This window comes from Emydura macquarii, unplaced genomic scaffold (assembly GCF_026122565.2).
Source record: "Emydura macquarii macquarii isolate MOO-44397 ecotype Brisbane River unplaced genomic scaffold, CSIRO-AGI_Emac_v2 contig_3113, whole genome shotgun sequence".
Lineage (NCBI taxonomy): Eukaryota > Metazoa > Chordata > Testudines > Chelidae > Emydura > Emydura macquarii.
The window spans coordinates 6157492-6168955 of NW_027133250.1; the positions used below are offsets into that span (position 1 = coordinate 6157492).

Below are 11464 nucleotides of genomic sequence, written 5' to 3' on the forward strand. Positions count from 1 at the left end.
CAAGCCATGATCATGCCAATAGTACTAACTCTGAATTAGTTTGGATATTACTATTTTACCCTTCATTACAGGATTTCAAGGCACTTTATAGACACTAACAGACTAGGCCTAACAAACACCCTTGTGTGATAGGTAAGAATCATTATCCCCTTTTCACAGATAAGGAAACTGAGGCAGAGAGAGGAAGTGACATGCTCAAGATCACAGGTCAGTGGCAGAGCTGAGAGCAGATCCAAGGAGTCCTGAATTCAAGTGCTCTGCTGTAACCACTAGACAACACTCCTCCTCAAGACCTAGGAGAAGAGTTCAGGAGCCATTGATGGACCTATCCTCCATGAACTGATCTAGTTCTTTTTTGAACCCCATTATAGTCTAGGCCTTCACAACACCCTCTGGCAAGGAGTTCCACAAGTTGACTGTGCGTTGTGTGAAGAAATACTTCCTTTTATTTGTTTTAAACTGCTGCCTATTAATTTCATTTGGTGACCCATAGTTCTTGTGTTATGAAAAGGAGTAACTAACACTTCCTTATTTACTTTCTCCACACCAGTCATGATTTTATAGGCCTCTATCACATCTCCCCTTCAGCTGAAAAGTCCCAGTCTTATTAATCTCGCCTCATATGGAAGCTTTTCCATATCCTTAATCATTTTTGTTGCCCTTTTCTGAACCTTTTCCAAATCTGATATATCTTTTTTGAGATGGGGTGACCAGATCTGCATGCAGTATTCCAGATGTGGGTACATACCAAGGATTTATAAAGAGGCAATATGATATTTTCGGTCTTATTATCTATCTCTTTCTTAATGTTCCCAACATTCTGTTAGCTTTTTTGACTGATGCTGCACATTGAGTGGATGTATTCAGAAAACTATCCACAATGACTCCAAGATCTCTTTTTTGAGTGGTAACAGCTAATTTAGACCCCATCATTTTATATGTACAGCTGGGATTATGTTTTCCAGCGTGCATTACTTTGCATTTATCAACATTAATCTCATCTGCCATTTTGTTGCCCAGTCACTCAGTTTTGTGAGATCCCTTTGAAACTTTTCACAGTCTGCTTTGGATTTAACTATCTTGAGTAGTTTTGTATCATCTGCAAATTTTGCCACGGACCAGGACCCCATTCCACCAGGCGCCGTATAAACACAAAGGAAAAGGATGTTGGTCCCTGCCCCAAAGAATTTGCTAATTTCCCCTCAGAACAGAAACTGCCCAGCCCTTGACAACACTGTGCTATAAGCATCTCAGTGCAGAGACCAGCATTCTTTCTGTTGGGAAATCATGAAGCACAGTTTTGGTGTTGCCAGTAACAATCGATAGAGTTCATCTATCTGAAGCATTTTGCATACATCAGTGTGATAAACCACAAAAACCTATTTAGATCCTTAGCTGCTAGAGGCATGGAACTTATCTCCTTACCGGTCTGCTAGGGGGTTTAGTACAATTTGGGCCCCATAATAAAAAATCATCATAGTCACTAATAATGCCCCAGCTGCTACCATTTGTATTGAGGTGCAAAGGTCCCATCAGAATCAAAGCCTGATTGTGCTAGGTGCTGTACAAAATGCAGGGGGAGACAGTCCCTGCTCCCACAGAGTTTCCAGTCCAATTTCTTTTTTAGATTTCAAGCTTATTGCTTCAAGGAGCAAACAGCTGGGTTTCAATAGCAGCTGTTTTTCTTGGCAGGGAGGAAGGCACAAGGCTGAGATATGGGTAATGCTGCAGGTAAGTCGTTTGACCTCTCTGTGCCTTGGGTTTCCCTGCTATAAACTGAGGATCAAACCTACCTCAGGAGAGTGTGGGGAAGCTTCATCCACTCATGTTTACGAAGTGCTCTGAGATCATTGGTTGGAGGGCACTATGTGTGTCACTTTTTGTCTGCAGCATGCTGTTATGCGTGTTATTTATCTACACAGTGCATTTGGAAGCCAAGTTAATAGCTAACTTTTCCTAGAAGCTGTCAGAGGCAGGTGTCAGCTGCAACGGTTAAGTTTGCCAAAAGCATTTTGCACGCATCAAAACAAGAAACTGCAAAGCTCATCCAGTAAATAAAAACTATCGCAGTACAGTACATACCCAGCCAGGTGTAAGAAGGAGAAGGAACAGAGACCAGGTTATTGTTCCAAAGCTGTCACACATCCTGAGTGAGAGGGGTGGGGTGTCAGACTGACAACTCGCTCTCGCTCTGTTTGGAGAATGTTGCACACGGGCTTCTCTTTAAATAGCCTCCTCGAGGGGTGTGCCCTGCCTTTGAGTGACAAGTTGGGGAGCAGCCCAAACTGGGTGAACCAAAGAGTGTCCAAATTCCAGAGACTGTGAGCAGATTCCTGGTCACGGGCTGCTGGTGGAATCTGGGGACTCGCCTGCATTCCACTTGGAGAAATCCAATCCTGGCAAAAACCTTTACTAGGATTTATTATTATTATTCCTCCCTCTTTAATTCTACAAGTATGAAGTCTGAAACAGATTCCTCCACTCCCCCTCTCCACCTAACTTCGTTCCTTTTGGCTACAAAGATCTGTACTCTTAAATAATTGAGGCTTTGTCGGGCTAATCTTTTCCCCTTGTAGGGGGAAGGGATGGAAAGTTTAGCTCTGTCAGAAGCCATTGGGTACCACAAGTGACAGTGCGTCAACAGAGCCTGCAGACCCACCTGGCCCAGGGGAGTAAAAGCTACAAGACAACAGGTCCTAAAGCCAAGGCTCCAGCATAAGGTGGATACTTGCATTTCAACAGCTTCCCGTGATGTTTTTATCTGGCTCCCAGAATGGACAGAGGGGGAAAGCACAACACACCTGTATCACAGCGTATAATCTTTTGTGTGATTAGCGCTGAAATACAGGACCCAGCGTCTCCTATACAGACCGGGTGTGGGGCCATATAAAGGAACAACCTTTACAATAGTTGTTTTGCTTACTCTTGCATGGCAAGGCAGGGCACTCCCACCCAGCAGGAGATGAGAGGCATAGGAGAGCACGGCTGGGAACTGAATTCAGGATACTTAAATGGCAGAGAAGAGCAATCTTAGCCTGACCTACACTGAAAACTTAGGTCAACATAGCTATGGCGCCCAGGGATGTGAAAAATCTCCCTCCCACCTCGAGTGCTGCAACTATGTCGACCTAACCCCTGGTTTAGATGTTGCTAGGTCTAGGGAAGAATGCTTTCATCAACGCAGCTACCGTCGCTCAGGGAGGTGGAGTTCCTACAATGATGAAAGGACTCTTCCTAGCTGGAGTTTGCATCTACACTACAGGGTTATAGAGGCATAGCTATGATGCTGTAGCTAGGATGCGATAGCCCCATTAGATTAGATGAGCCTGAGTCCATGCTGGCCCAGGAAGTGACTCCTGACATGTAGTTCTGGCTCTGCCACTGACTGATTGTGTACTCTTGGGTAAGTCCCTTCACCTCTGTCTCTAAGGCTATGTCTACAGCTTATGTCGGCAGAATTTATGTCACTCGCAGGTGTCAATAAACAACCCCCTGAGCAACATAAATTACGTAAGCTGGTGTGGACAGCGTTATATCCGACATAGCGTCTGCCGCTCACGGAGGTGGTTTTATTATGCCGACGGGAGAGCTCTCTCCCGTCAGCACAGAGCATCTTCACCAGACGCGCTGCAGCAGCGCTGTACATGGAGACATGCCCTGAGTTTTTCTCCCTGCAATATAGGCATCAGACAACAATGCAGACATAACATGCTAAGGTGTAAAACAAGGAACCTTACCTGCCAAGGGTGCCGTGAGTTTAAATGTATAAATTTCTCCATTGTTTGTGTTGTTATCAGATAAAACCACAATAAAATTACACATACATACAATATCAATAGGAAAAACATACTTAACCAGGATTCCTAATAATAGAAAAGGGATTTATTTTCTAAGTATTGCACCAACATGCACTAGCCAATACACACCACCTCCATGGGCTATTCAAATATTGTTGTCCCCATTGTACAGATGGGGAATCTGAGGCAGAAGGGGTATAACTTGTCCCAGAACTAGTAATATCTGGGATTAGAACTCAGGAGTTCCTGGGTCAATTGACTCAACCATGCCATTTATAGCTAACATATCAAACCTGAAATGGAACTGTTATGGAAAATAACAATCACCCATTAAAACTTTTCCGTACTGCTCCATGAAGCTGCTTAGCAGCCGTATCTCATCAGGGTAAATTCTCAAAAGGCATAGTTAAGCCAACATTGAAGCAACAACATTATCTCTACTGATTTAGTATATTGGGCAGCTGCTAACACTGTTGCCTGATGCAAAATGTGCTGTTTAGATTAGAAACAGTTTTTCCCACGCATTATCATATGTTCTATGCTTCTTCTCCAGCCTTCTCTATTTACTCAGGGCAACTGTGTGACAGCAGGACCTTTGTTTCTTTGGAGTGCATACAGAGAGGAAGTGTGCACTAGTGATTAAATCAAGAGTCTGGGAGTCTGGAGACCTGGGGCAAGATTCTGATTTACACTAAGGCCCTTTTATGCTTCTCTGGCAGCGTAAAAGAACCTTAAAGGAGGTGGAAAGAGCCCTTTGAGAATACACCTTGTGCAGGGGGCCTCCCTGGCAAGTGTTGGCTCTACCCCAGCCCCACTCCCAACCCCAAGTATAAGGGGTGTGGACAGAACGACCTACACCATGGCCAATCTCTGCCTCCCAGCACCCACAAAGGGACGAGGGAAAGCAGAACACAAGTAGGAGCAGCCCCGAGGCTGCTCTAACTTACTCCAGGTCCTGTACCGGGCCCTCTACAGCCCCAGAATACCGGGAGCACAAAGGTGGCCTAAAGCAACTTCAGCTATTCCCCCCATCCCCTTTCCTGTCTCAAATTCTTAAATTAACTGTGAATTAGGATCCCAGATTCTATTCCTTGTTCAGAGTCACAAAGTCAATTAAACAAGCGTCACTTGCCCTCTCTGCCTCTGTTTTGCCAATGGCAAGATTGGGTGGTATGACCTTTCATTCATATGTGTAAAATCCCTTGGAATCCTGGCATGGAAGGCACCAGTAAAGTGCTAACCACATTATCTGCTCCTCCTGCTCTTCTCCCACCTGACGATCGGTGATTTCATAATATTTCCATAGCAGCTGGTTCTGATGCCACAGAGGATTATGTCTCTATGCACAAAGGACTTAATGAACGGGAGATGGCATAAACACACAGTGCCCAAGAGCAGTTATAAGACAAAGGCAGTCTAGCCAGATATTGATACAAATCTGGTTTTGGAAACTGTTGCACCTTTAAGCTGTTCTTTAGTTTTGTTGTCTAATACCCGCTGCTCAAAATCATACTCTGCAGGACATATACACACTATAAATAAAAGAGGCTGGGGGTAAGGCACCAGGCACCTCTGTTCTCATTTTCTCTTGCAACCAGGAAATAACCCACATTTGGATTGCAAAGCATTTTGACCACTTTGTAGCTGTGACATTATGTGCTTTTGTAAATCGTAGGTATTTTTATTATTGCTCAATAACTTATGATAATCAACCTTCTGTAAAAGGCAGCACAATCTATTAAGTTGTACATGGGGCCAGCCAGGAGCTTTTGATTCTAACCCTGGCTCTGACACAAACTTGCTGCATGACCGTGAACAAGCTACAACCACTCCATGACTGGGGGGATAATAATTGTTACCTACCTACCAGAGATGTTGGGTGGATCAGGCAGCATTATATAAATATTATCAGCATAATTATTGTTAAGCAGCATGGAGCATGTTTTCAGCACACAGCAAAAATAATTCTCCCACCAAAAAAAAGTTGTTAAGGTGAGGTTACCACTGTACACCTGTGTCAGTGGTCTGCATGCATATTACCTTTCATTAATGTTAGCGCTAATCGAACGCTCACAATGTTAAACAGGAAATGCTGAGTTAAAGCAGCACTTCTCATACAAACCACCTTAATTCTACCTTTGTATAGATGCTAGTCTCCTATCTTCCACTCCTTGCAAAAACAGGAGGAGCCAAATTCTGTTCTGGCTCCTCTATCAGTAATAGAATAGATAACCCAGTTCCAGAATATTTACTTCCAAGTGCTTAGAGATGTTTCCATCTCAGTTGGGTGAAGGTTCCTGGGGATGATAGAACCCAGCATGAGTCTCAGATCCCAGGGTGGGCCTGCAGCAAAGGCAGTAAGATGAAAGAGCACCTTTCATCTTATAAGCTGAGCAAGTTAGATCTGGAGTCAGGAGCAGTAAGAAGCATGGAATCCCCATGATGTTACTCTTCTTGAGTCATTTTCCACAGCATATCCACTAAAAGACCACGCAAGACAAATGACTGCTTTGGACCTTTGCATACCCTCAGCAGCTCATAGATAGCTTTCCCCTTCCAGGAGCTAAATAAGAGGAGAAAGCCAGACAAGATCTATCCTCTTCTGGTAGCAGGATTGGTGGAGAAGGCCTTAAACACAAGGACTGGTAATTACTGTTTGAGATCCCTTGCATATACCATCAGTAGTTCAAGGACTGAGTTTTTCCTTGGAAAAATTAAAACCACGCCTGATACTATGAACTGAACCATTCACCTCCAGTGCCAAAAGCCAAGAGAAGAACGTTAAGGCTGAGTGACTCAGAATATTCAAAGTGAGGAAACTCCCAAGTTAGGGGCAATTTATGTCTCTTCTTTTTGCCCGAGCTGTTTCTAGTGAAGAGATAAAGACGTCAACTCTGTTTAAAATCTCCCTGGAGCGCAGAATGCTTGGTAATTAATTCATTTAATTGTTATGCTCTTCTGTGCTTCACCCTCTGTGTCCTGCCAATGGCTTCTTTGGAATTTGTTTTTATTAATTTTTTTTTTAAAGTTTGGATAATTGCTAAAAAATTATGTAACGCTGCAGAGTGAATATCAGGCAAATAAACATAAACAGAAACCAGAAGAAGAGCATCATGGTACAATTTCTTGGAGCACTCAGCTACTGAAGTGATTTCAATAAGATGCCACTGTCTGGAGGGTGTTCAGTGGCCTGTGTGAAATGTTGGTGGATCTCAGGACATTCCCCTTGATGGCAGTCTCCAAAGAGGGAATGGGTCAGAGACTGGACTCCCTTCTCAGCTAATTATGGGAATGAGAATAAAACTAAAATGGGCTCAAGCCATGACATTTGCATCCACATCCAGGTTTGGATTCAGCACATCCCTAAATTGCAGAAGAGTTAGATGCTGTGACGTAGGCCATTCCCTAGGTAGGCGAGAACCTGGATCTGAACCAGCTGCAACACAAAATCCAGAATGCTCAGATAAAATGGGAACCAGCACGGTCTTGCAAAAAGAAAATGTTTTTGATTAGACTTGGTAAAAACAAAAGGAATCCTGTATTTTTCCATATTAAACCTCAAACCCTACTTAGGGATTCCTCTGGGTCAAGGGTGAGTCATACGGGCAGGATTTCAATCTCCAACACAGTCAACTTTTACCAGCCCTAACTAGTAAATATATATTGGCAATATAACACATGGGTTTCTACAGGCAAAATCAAACAAACAAATAAAAACACCCAGTGCTGAGGTCTGAAGAAGGGCAATAGAAATGATTAGAAAGAACCTATGTTGGACTCGTAAACTCTCTGTGTTAGCAACCAGTCCAATTCATCCCTGTGGTAACTTCACTGACCACAACGGAGTTACACCAAAGATGAATTTGGCCCAACAAATAGAACATTCTGAATTTCATCCAGCTCAATGAAATCCATAAGCAGAGAGTCCAGGCAGTATGGGGATTTCATTCCTTTACCTTCCTCTTCCCCAGATTTAGGATCCAGTCCAAATTCAGTGCCAATTATAGCCATCTTGGGGAGTTCAGCTTAATCCCACCTGAATTTTTCATAGCTTACAAAGCCAGAAAGGATCCCTGCGACCATCTAGTCTGACCTTCTACATGCTATTACTGCACAGTCTCTGCTCGGCTGACTTGTCCCCCATGGTTACCCACCAAGGGGTAACAAAATCCATTTTATCATAAACTCAGATGAGACTGTGGAGACTTGGAGAGCGAAAACCTCAAGAAAGATGCAATGCTTCTGTGGTTACTAAGGCTGTGTGGCAGTGCAACACATACCCTCTAACTGGTGCTGTGAAACTAAAACTAAACACTCATCCCATTTACATGGAAGTTAAAAACAAACCTTCTATATGAATTCACTGCACTGTTGTGTCGGCGCTTTAAAGGGGCAGGCCAAAGTGTGACACAAAGGCAGGCCCACACCACAGCTGCGGGTAAAGGCTGCTCTCTATCTGACTCGCATGTGGGTGGGAAAGGCTGCGCAGTTCTAAGGACGGAAAGGGTGGGAAAGGCCACCCATCCCAGTCCACCAGAACCCAGGGATGGAATCCTGTCTCCACTAAAGTCAACAGGAAAACTCCTAATGACTTCAACGGGGCCAGGACCTGTTGGCCTCCGGGGTTTTGGGGGAGCTGAGGGCAGTAAGATTGTGTCCCTGGCTCAGGGGTTAGGATATATTTATAGTGGTGCTGGGAGGAGCAGTCCATTGTATTTGATCATATATTGTAAGACTCAGTTTTACTGGGGCACTCAGAGCATGGGCTGGGCGGGTGTCTATTTATGTCCTTATAAATGAAATAAAGACATTAAAGCTTTCTTGGCATCACCAGTTCAGAAAGTGCCAATGCCCAGCTGTTTCAACAAAAGCATGCCGTACTTTGGGGAAAAGAGGGGGGAAATAGTCCCCCTGGTGTCTGTTTTTTGTAGAAGGCTAAGCAATGGGTCCTATGGTATAAAATGCCACTTGGCAGAGGGCATGTAGGGAGTTACAGGGGCTACAATGACATAACACAAACTAGTTTTCAGAACACCCCTGGTTCCTGTTTCCAGACAATAGAACCATATAAAGCAAAAACATTTTAGGGCCAGATTTTCAAGAGAGCTCAGCATTGTGGATGTTTGGGTTCTTTGGAAAATTGGGTCCTAATTGTGGCTGCTGAGCACTTGAAAATCTGACCCTGGGCTCTTGTGAAAATTTGGCCCATGCTCCAAATCCAAGGCATTTTAGTTGATTCGTAGTTTTTAAATCCAGAAGGGACCATTTTGATCACCTGGGCTGATCTCCTGCACAACACAGCCTGGAGAATTTCACCTCCTACGATGGGCCAGATCTTGCAAGACTGACTTCAATGGGAAGCTGGCCTGAGTCAACACTGCCCCATGTTTTCAAATCTGTGCAGATTCTGAAGACTGGTTTCTGCCCTCTCTTTCTCTCCTCCCTTCTGGTACTAGCCTTTGCGCTACTAGCCTGTCCCTGAAGCACAGACCTTCAGAGCTATTAATATTTCCTCAAATTATACTGGCCACAGAAGGGTTGAAACTCTGTCAGCAACTGCTGCAAGCAGATAAAACATTCCGATATGTACCAGGCACAAAGGATGGCCCTTGTGGTCAAGGGTCTTGACTAGAACTCGGGGCGCCACGGTTCAATTTGTTTACCTTACCACAGACAATGTGTGACCTTGGGCAAGTTGCTCTCTGTGCCTTTTGTCAATCCCTTCTCCCATGTCAATCCCTCAGTCCCATGCTGCTGGCCGCTTACATGCACAAGCAGAACCTGAGCGACCTGTGGCCGGGGAGCGACGGGGGGAGCCGGGCAGCCTGTGCCAGCTCTTTGCCTTCCTCAGGGCCTTCTTCAGGCTGGCCCCCAGACTGCTGCTGCTAGCCAGGGCCCTGGAGTGCTGGCTCCCCCTGGACCACCCCTACTTCTACCAACCTCCACTCAAGCGCCCTGCGGGCCCTGGTTGCCGCTGTGCTCTGCGCCCTCTTTGGCACCAGTGTGCAGTACCTGGTGCTGTCTGCATGGCCAGCAGTGGGGCCAGCGTGCGGGGCTACTCTGTGCTCCGTGCCAGCCTGCTGGGTGTGCTGGAGCCGGCCATCGTGCTGTGCGACGCAGCCTTTCTCTCATGGCCCGCTGGCTGCACCGCAGGAGCTGCCTGGCAGTGGGCGAGGGTGCAGTGCCTCCCAGGCAGAGCGTGGCACCGCAGGAAGGAACTGGATCACCTCGTCCTGCTGGCCCTCATGACAGTCCTCTTCACTGTCTGCTCCCTACCTCCTCCTGGTAATGACCAGCCCCTGCCCCCCAGGCACCTCCCTGCCCCAATTTAGAAACCCAGAGGACCTGGAGAGAGATCTGGGTGAGAGGGAGGTTGGCAATTAACGTTTAAGGCGCCAAAACACAAGTTTGCCCAGGATACCATTTTCTCTAAGGCCGGCCCAGCCTATGTACAATGTGTATGTACAACAGGTGGCACAGCGAGTTACTGCAGCGCAGCGGGGGTCAATAGGTGCGCCAAATCCAGAGCACCAGGCGCTTGGGAACAGACATCAACATCTTTCTATTTACTTATTATCATGATTGTTATTTTTTTATTATTATTATTTTATCTGACCACGAAATTTGGACCTTGACAAAAAAATAACTGACTTGCCCCTGCTGCAAGACACATAATAATAATAAATCTGAGCCCTCTTGACAGCAAAATTCAGCTGCGAATTTCAAATCACAGCAGAGTTCAAGGGTATTTGCACCTAGGCTTTCAGCTTGTTTAGCCGGCACAGTTACAACTGCAGTGTGGACAGGGCCTGGGAGGAAACAGCCAAGAGCAATCACCCCAGGATGGATGATGTCCTGTTTTTTTCCCCCCCGCTTCTTAATTTGCTGTATGTTTAATGATTGTGAAGGAAAATTGCAGGAAAGGAGGCATCTGGTGTGTATTTTTAAGGTAGATAGTGTGGATTAATTTAAAGAAGCCTGTCTTCTAAGGTACTTATGTGTCCCCCAGCACGACATTATCTGAGCACCTCACACTCTTTAATGCCTTTATTCTCACAGCTGTTTCTGGAAAGACAAAGGGTCAAGTTCTTCACACACACACACACACCCCCAAACTTCAGTGGCTTCACAGAATGTAAACTAGGGGAGAAAATACAAGGGTCCAGCTCCCCAAGTGATGTACATCGGGGTCACTCCATTGAAGTCAATGGGACTGCCCTGATTTACACCAGCTACCGATGTGACCCAAGAGCCAGCATCAGCCTGAGGGGCACACCAGATGCTACGCAGCTGCATGGAGCTCTGCCAAGGCACATGGGCAGTCAGAGGAGTAGCACAGTCTGGGCTCAGGTGATTGCCTCACTAGAGACTCAGGATTGCAATGGGGATGTTACCTACACCCTTCCCAGCCACATCACGGCCTGGAAGAAAATACAGGCTCACTAGGCAGAGGCTTATGTTTGTAACGCCAAAGGACAGGAGCATGTACTCTGAAAGGGCATGTGGAGGTTGGCAGAAAGAGGTACTGGGACAAGCTGTTCCCGTCCCGCCCCTTCAGAACCACATGTGATTGTGATGCTGTTTCGGTGTCCGTAACATTCGCCCTAGGTGCACTCTGGATACGCCTTTCATTTTTTATGTAACCTGTAGCCTTAAAAAAAAGGTGC

At 45.6% G+C, this 11464-nt stretch overlaps 1 pseudogene; it reads left to right on the forward strand.

The window, feature by feature from the left end:
• The first annotated feature begins 9473 nt into the window (after positions 1-9473).
• Positions 9474-10129, forward strand: LOC137141726 (prostaglandin D2 receptor-like; annotated as a pseudogene).
• The last annotated feature ends 1335 nt before the right edge of the window (positions 10130-11464 follow it).